The following is a 6,985-nucleotide window of genomic DNA, read 5'->3' on the forward strand; positions in this document are numbered from 1 at the left end:
TTGATACAATATATTTTGTTATAAATTAGAGAACATACTTAAATTTATATAGTATATGACAATTGATCTCCTTTACTCACAATAAGTAAACACGCATCTGAGGTCAATTGCTTATCCAAGCAGGAGGGATGTTATATAATGTCCACCCTTTAGTTATATGGGGACGCCCGGATGCTACTGTGCCATCCTAGTGAATTGGTATCGTAGGGGTGAATCCACATTAAATACTGATCACCTAGTGGTATTGGCATAGCTTGAGACCGTGCTTGACGGGTATATGTTGTTAAAGTGTAACAAGTAGTACCATGGTTGACAACTGTATTGTGGTCAAGTGAACAAGTGGACTATGCTTGACAACTAGTTGCACACGATCGAAGTGAAACAAGTGGTTTATGCAATTGATGTGCCATGCTCATTGGAGTGTAACAAGTGGTAACTCACACCATGCTAGATGATTTATACATAATGATACTCTCATCGTAGTGAACAAGTGGTGAATATATGCTCTGTTTGTGCCTATCAATGTATCATATTGGGATTAATTGTACACAAGGTAATTAATTGGAATATGTTTATAGAAATAGGTGATGAGCAATGTGTGTGTCACATATAAGGGATCTTGTCTATGTCATATTATTTTGTATTATTATTTGTGATTTGATGATGGTGTGAGGATCACCAATTTAGGTGTCACACGAGATTTTGTTGTTGTAGAATTTTCTTTTACATAACTGAGAACAGTTGCTTCCTCAAACGAGAGGACTGTTACACAAGTATATATTTTATCATATTTTTTATGAATTAATAATCAAAGAAAAATATGCTTGATTTAATGTGTACAACAATCGACTTAATGGAATGTGCGAATGTGCACAAGATTATTATATGTGAAAATGTATACAAAGTTATTTTATGTGTAAAGGCCCATTAGCATTTATATTTGGGCTAAGGTTTTTATATGTACAAACCATAGGGATTTTGATATAGTTAAAAACATGTAAAGCAATATCCCAAAAGTGGGAAAAGCAAGCCCAATTTGTACGTTCAACGATTATTAGCTCCTTGGGCTATTTTTATGAATATAATTCTCTAAATACTCATGTCGTGGAAGTGGAGCTACACGGCATATGGGGAGGGGAGGTTGCACCCAATCTTGTCTTGATGGTGATTTTATTCTATTTCTCTTGTCTTATGCTATGCTATGCTCTTTGATTTTAATTTAATTTAAGTCTTTGTTTTAATTTTTGATCTATTTTGTGAGTTTTTAATTATTTCTTCAAGAAGTACAAAATGGTCTCGTGACATGCTTGCTACCTTGTGTTGGGGTTTTTGGCAAGGGCTATATAGCTATTTATGGAAATGTGGTTGACTTAAAGCCCTTTTTGGATGATAGCAAGGGAGGTGGCAAATGGCAAAGTGAGCAAGCATGCAAGGTAACAATTATGATGGGGACAACTAATCAACATTGATGGCACTTTTCATCATTAGGATTGTAAGAGGATATGTTTGGGGACAACATCCTTTGATAATTTGCCATGTTTTTCATGTGCCACTATTCCTAAAGAACAGGACTTTCGCATGCGAGTGTATCGAGAACTTTGATCATCAGACACTCGTGGATCAAGGGACATAGGAGGTGGTAGACACAGCTGAATTATTTGATCCATTCAGAGTTACTAGGAGTAGCAAAAACAAAATCTAGAATGGTTCGGGCATTAAAGAAGGAGATAGCCTTCACAAAGACTAAAGTTGTTGCATTAACTGTGAAGGCTAGAACCCTTCGAGAGAGTACTATTGAAGCCATGGTGAGGAAAGATGTCCGATAATTTTGTCAAGACATAGTTAATGCTCACGAGATTGGCTTGTTTGAGGGAAAGAAGGCCTTATGGAGCTTCTTTATTGACATCTCACAAAACATTTCTAGAATAGGTCAAGGGAAGAGATATTGTGACACAACAAAGGAGCTATTTGAGGCTATAAAGATGTGGGGTGGAACAAGGTTGCACAACTTCTTATCGCTTAATCTTGGAGGTCCATGCATGTCAACTACAATGAGGGCCACAAGCACTTTGGTATAAATCAAGAGAAATTTACATGTCAAATGAAAATGATTTATCCTTGGGTAGTGTGCCAGTTATTCTAGTTGAGGATGAGATTGTTGTGAAGAGAATGGTGAGGTGGGTGGCACGAGATGATATTCTGGTTGGATTTTGTGGTAAAAAGTTGAATCACCTTTGTATTCCAGATTTTGTGGTTCAAGTTGGCAATGGTGAGGATGGATACCTTAGAGTTGTGGATTCTTTTCAACATAATGTAAATTACTCATTATGCAAGGGTGTTGATAGTGAATCCTCTTGTTGAATGCTTACCAAAGCTAGTTTTATTGATTTCATCGACATGTAATAGGTTTGACTCCATGTTTGTTAGAGAACAATGGGAGAGTATTGAAACTTATTGGAACATGCTTCTAAGGGATGTGGTGCGTCCCTTGATTGGCAATGCTTCAGATGGGGATAGCAGGCATACAAAATTGATGTTGGAGGATTACTCCTCTCTTCAAGGTCCTATTCCTTGGAAGGGGTGGCCCTTCACAGTACATGTCACATGTGATGGGAGCATTAGCGGTTCGCATGATCAAGATTATATACATAATGGAAAGAAGCTTATCAATCCTTTGGATAGCGCATCTAAGGTTGGTGCTTGGTTGAGAGCTTGTGACTTTGAAGCACATAGCAATTGTATATCAATTATTCAAGGTTGATGTGAACATGTTTTGCAAGAAGGGGATATTGAGAGGAAGGATAAACAAAATTGGAGATCTGCACACAAAGGATTGCTTCAAGGAAAGTGCAAAAGTGTTTGCAATCATTACAACAAGGTTATGGTGCTCACCATGAGCAAACACTTGGCACATGTATGTACCTATCAATAGTAGCATGTTACATTGACATTTTTATGTCACCTACCCTTGACTTATATTGTCGCGTGAAAGCTGTAGGAAAGGTGTCTTTCTTCTTTAGGTATCTAATAGTTGCTATCTTTCTCACTTGACGATGTGTGGGTGACTAAGCACAATGACTACTCCTTAAAGCAAAACTTTATTAGTAGAGAAGCATTCATTGACATCCAACTGTCATGTCACTTCGTGGTTCTCTTAATAAAGACCTTCACGGATAAGTATCCTCACTTGAAAGTACCCCTTTCTTGCACAGGATCGGATACATGTGAAAACTTTTGTATCAAGGTTGGTGGCATGGTTCGAAATGAAAGATGCTATGATGGCTTTGATTTATTGAGTAGTATAGGGGAATTAAATAAAATAGTGGAGTTTCAAGTAGGTTCACACCTGAAATTTCCAGCAGCTCATTCAAAACAAGAAAACATATGGGTTACTTTGGAAAAGGAAGGTGACACTCCTTTGGCCAATCTTGCTGACTATGCTTCTGTGTGCAATGATCATCACATGGTATCTGCAAGGGATTATCTGAGGCAAAGGCCATGTGTGAGAAACTTGGTATATGGGATGGCACTTGATGGGATGACTCATGGGAGGAGGGAGATCTCTTGAACCTTGTCAACAATGAGCTGGATAAAGATGAACCATTAGATGTAGACATTGGCTTTGATGGTGATGTTCCAAGTCATTTAGAGGAGGAAATTACAGTTGAAAGTGAGCTTAGCCATGTGATTGATTGTTTAATTGATGAGGAGGAGAAGGTTCCCCTGCTGAAATATCACCATTTGTCGAAGTGGATGGGAAGTTGATCTCTAAAAGCACACTTGTTAGCCAATTGAATGGTAATCCCACACTATCTAAAGATAGAATAACAAGATTGAAAATGAGCATATTTTTTGTTGCAAAAGAAGGCAATGATTCATATGGGAACATGTTTTGGTATAGGGTCTGATTGTGCAGTATTGTTTGGAAGCACCTCTTTGAATGCAAACAAAAAGGACAAGAGGAAAGGGAAAACTTGGGAATACCAGTCAGGGAATTGCCTTGGAATGGTAGTAAGCATACGGAGAAAGATTTGGACTTGTCTAAAAGAGGCAAGAGGTCCCTTTGATCTATTAGATCGGCCACTAAATGTTCAAATTTATTTGTCATAGTATCAACAAGAAAAGTGAACCAGAACCTATAGTTATGATCTTGTTGACCACCAATGTGTCAATTTAGAGTCCATAATATCCTTGGCTAATCTCAACTATGATCCATAATCAAAGAAATACCATCTCGATCATAATGACTACTACAAACTTTTCAATGAATACGTGAAGGGTTGAAAAGGTAAATTTAATTTCTTGAGCATTTGAGAAGGTTTGTATCACTCCCATATTTCCCATTTTCTTGAGACATTTTTTTTTTTGCTCCTTTTAGAAGCATATGTGAACTAAGATCATGTATTGCACTATTGTGCAAGATTTTACTCCTCTACTACGTGTACTATATTTTGCAAGATAAATTTGTTGGCAATATTTGCACGATTTGAGATGTCATTCAGGAGAAGATTATCATAGAAGTGACATAAGAGAAGCCCCAATCAATGGCATATCCTCAAAATTTCTAAAATGTATTCATTTTTGGTTTACAATTTTGGATTGTCGACATGGATTGTTCAAATGTTGTTCTCTTTCGATGTTTGGTTTTCTTGGTAGAAAATGAAGTTTAATTTAAGATTTTTCCCTTCTTGTGTATGTATGTGCTAGTTTTTCTTAAAATGGAGTCTCTCTTTTAGTATGCTTTAAATCCCTTCTTATTAGGGATTTTTGCTAAGCGTTTGTTTTACAATGCTCCAATGTGGTTATGTTGCGTTGTATATAATCAAGCTTGGGTTCATGGAGAGCAAAGTGTTGTAGACTACATGTTGATATTGAGTTTGCAAGGAGCCTTCATGCATCTTGAAAACATATGGTAGTTGTATATGAGTAGTTGACAAGGCCAAAAAAGTACAGGATGAGATTGTCAAAAAGGAGTTGTTGGAAAAGGCTTACCATTGGTTTGGTGAGTATGTATGCCAACTATGGTGTAGTCCCAAAAGCACCACAAGTGCTTGGCAATCTTCTTGCTTGGAATGTAGTCTCCTAGAATGCAGTAATCAAAAGGTATGAGTTTGAATGAGAAGGCGTCTCTCCATACATATTTGCATGTTGAAAGCTTTGTGGTAGCATTGGATTAGTTGCCCAGTGGAAATATGCATAATGATACTGTTAGAGATAGAGGTTGCTAGGAAATATGTTGTGCTTTTGCCAATTCATTGGTGGATATGTATGCCAAATATGGTACACTCACAAAAGCATAACATCATGTTTCAGATGTATATTGTGTTGGGCACTAGTTTGGTGGATATGTATGCAAAATGTGGTGCACTCCCAAAAACACAAGTGCTTAACAAGCTTCCTACTTCTTTAAGTAGCCTGTTGGAATGTAGTCTCTTGGAATGCAGTAATCGAAAGGTATGAGTTTGAATGAGAAGGCATCTCTCCATACACAATCACTTTATTGGCAGCCTCGTGGTAGCATTGGGGCAGTTGGCCAATGGAAATATGCATGATGATATTGTTACATAGAGGTTGCTGGGAAAATATGTTGTGGCATTGGTGGATATGTATGCCAAAATGTGGTACACTCACAAAAGTATAACAAGTTCTCGATGAAGTTCTTGTTTTTCAAATGTATATCGTGTTGGGCACTGGCTTGGTGGATATGTATGCCAAATGTGGTGCACTCCCAAAAGAACAAGTGCTTTGATAAGCTTCTTGCTTGGAATGTAGCCTCTTGGAATGTACTAATTGCAAGATATGGCAAGAAAGAAACAAGTTGTCTTAAATGCATGCAAAGAGAAGGCATCTCTATTTGCATGTTGAAAGTATGTGGTGGCAGCATTAAAGTAATTGACAAGGGAAAAAGTACATGATGAGATTGTGAGATAGAGGTTGTTGGGAAAATATCTTCTGCTTGCCAATGCATTTGTGGATATGTATGCGAAATGTGGTGCACTCACAAGAGCAATACGTGCTTAAGGAGCTTCTTGTTTGAGATGTATTTACCTAGTCTACAATAGTAGCAGGATGATATGCCCTACTACACAATCATGGTTGTAAGATTCCTCTTTAGCCTGAATATCAAATAAGCCTCTACTTCAATCCCTTGTAATCATTCTATGTTTTTGAATACAAGAAAATATCATTTTTCCTTGTTTTGCTTAGTGAGATAAAAAAATTCTAGAGAGTGGTAAATCAAAATTGGGATATTTTTTGATAAATAAATTCTTCAAATATCAAAAAAATATTTTCTTGAAACAGAAAATCAAAATAGATTTTCCAAGGTGCAATTGGAATTAATTAAAATTGATTCAAAAGACCTTAGCCTAAGGGTCCAGATTTTCAAAAGTTTTTTGATTATGGTCCAATTAAGGTTCCTATGGACCAATAAGATTAATCCAAGTGTTAGGACAAGATAAATACAAAGAACAAAACTAATCATTCATTTTTGACACATGTAAGGAAAAGGGATACTTTTAAGGAGGCACCTATTTCACATGCTTAGATGAGTTTAAAACTTAAAAATAATTGGATATTTTTGTCTCTCATCTCTCCTAAATCAAACCAAATCAAAAAGGGAGCCAAACTGGTCCAAAACTTGTCCAAATTCAGTCAAACTAAAGCTGAAAAATTCTAGAACTCAGTTGGACTCAGTTAGTGGCCTCCCTCTCCTATAAATAAACCCTCATTCCTTTGTATTATTATCTGTGAACTAAATTATGTCGATATTACTCTCTAAACTAAGCTTAATTTTTATTATTCTCTAAAAACCTCTACAAAATTGAAGAGATTGGAGATTCTCTCTCTCTTCATTCTTCCTTGGTGACTCCTACGACATATCAAACCAATTGATTGGTTGGGAGCCTCTACACAGTGACTAAAGAATCAAGCATTTTAGGAGGTAAAGAGTGGATTATGGTCTTTTTTCTAGAATTTCTAAATG

The sequence above is a fragment of the Cibotium barometz genome, chromosome 23, assembly GCF_041138505.1.
Source record: "Cibotium barometz isolate CiBa-2024 chromosome 23, ASM4113850v1, whole genome shotgun sequence".
NCBI classification, from domain to species: domain Eukaryota; kingdom Viridiplantae; phylum Streptophyta; class Polypodiopsida; order Cyatheales; family Cibotiaceae; genus Cibotium; species Cibotium barometz.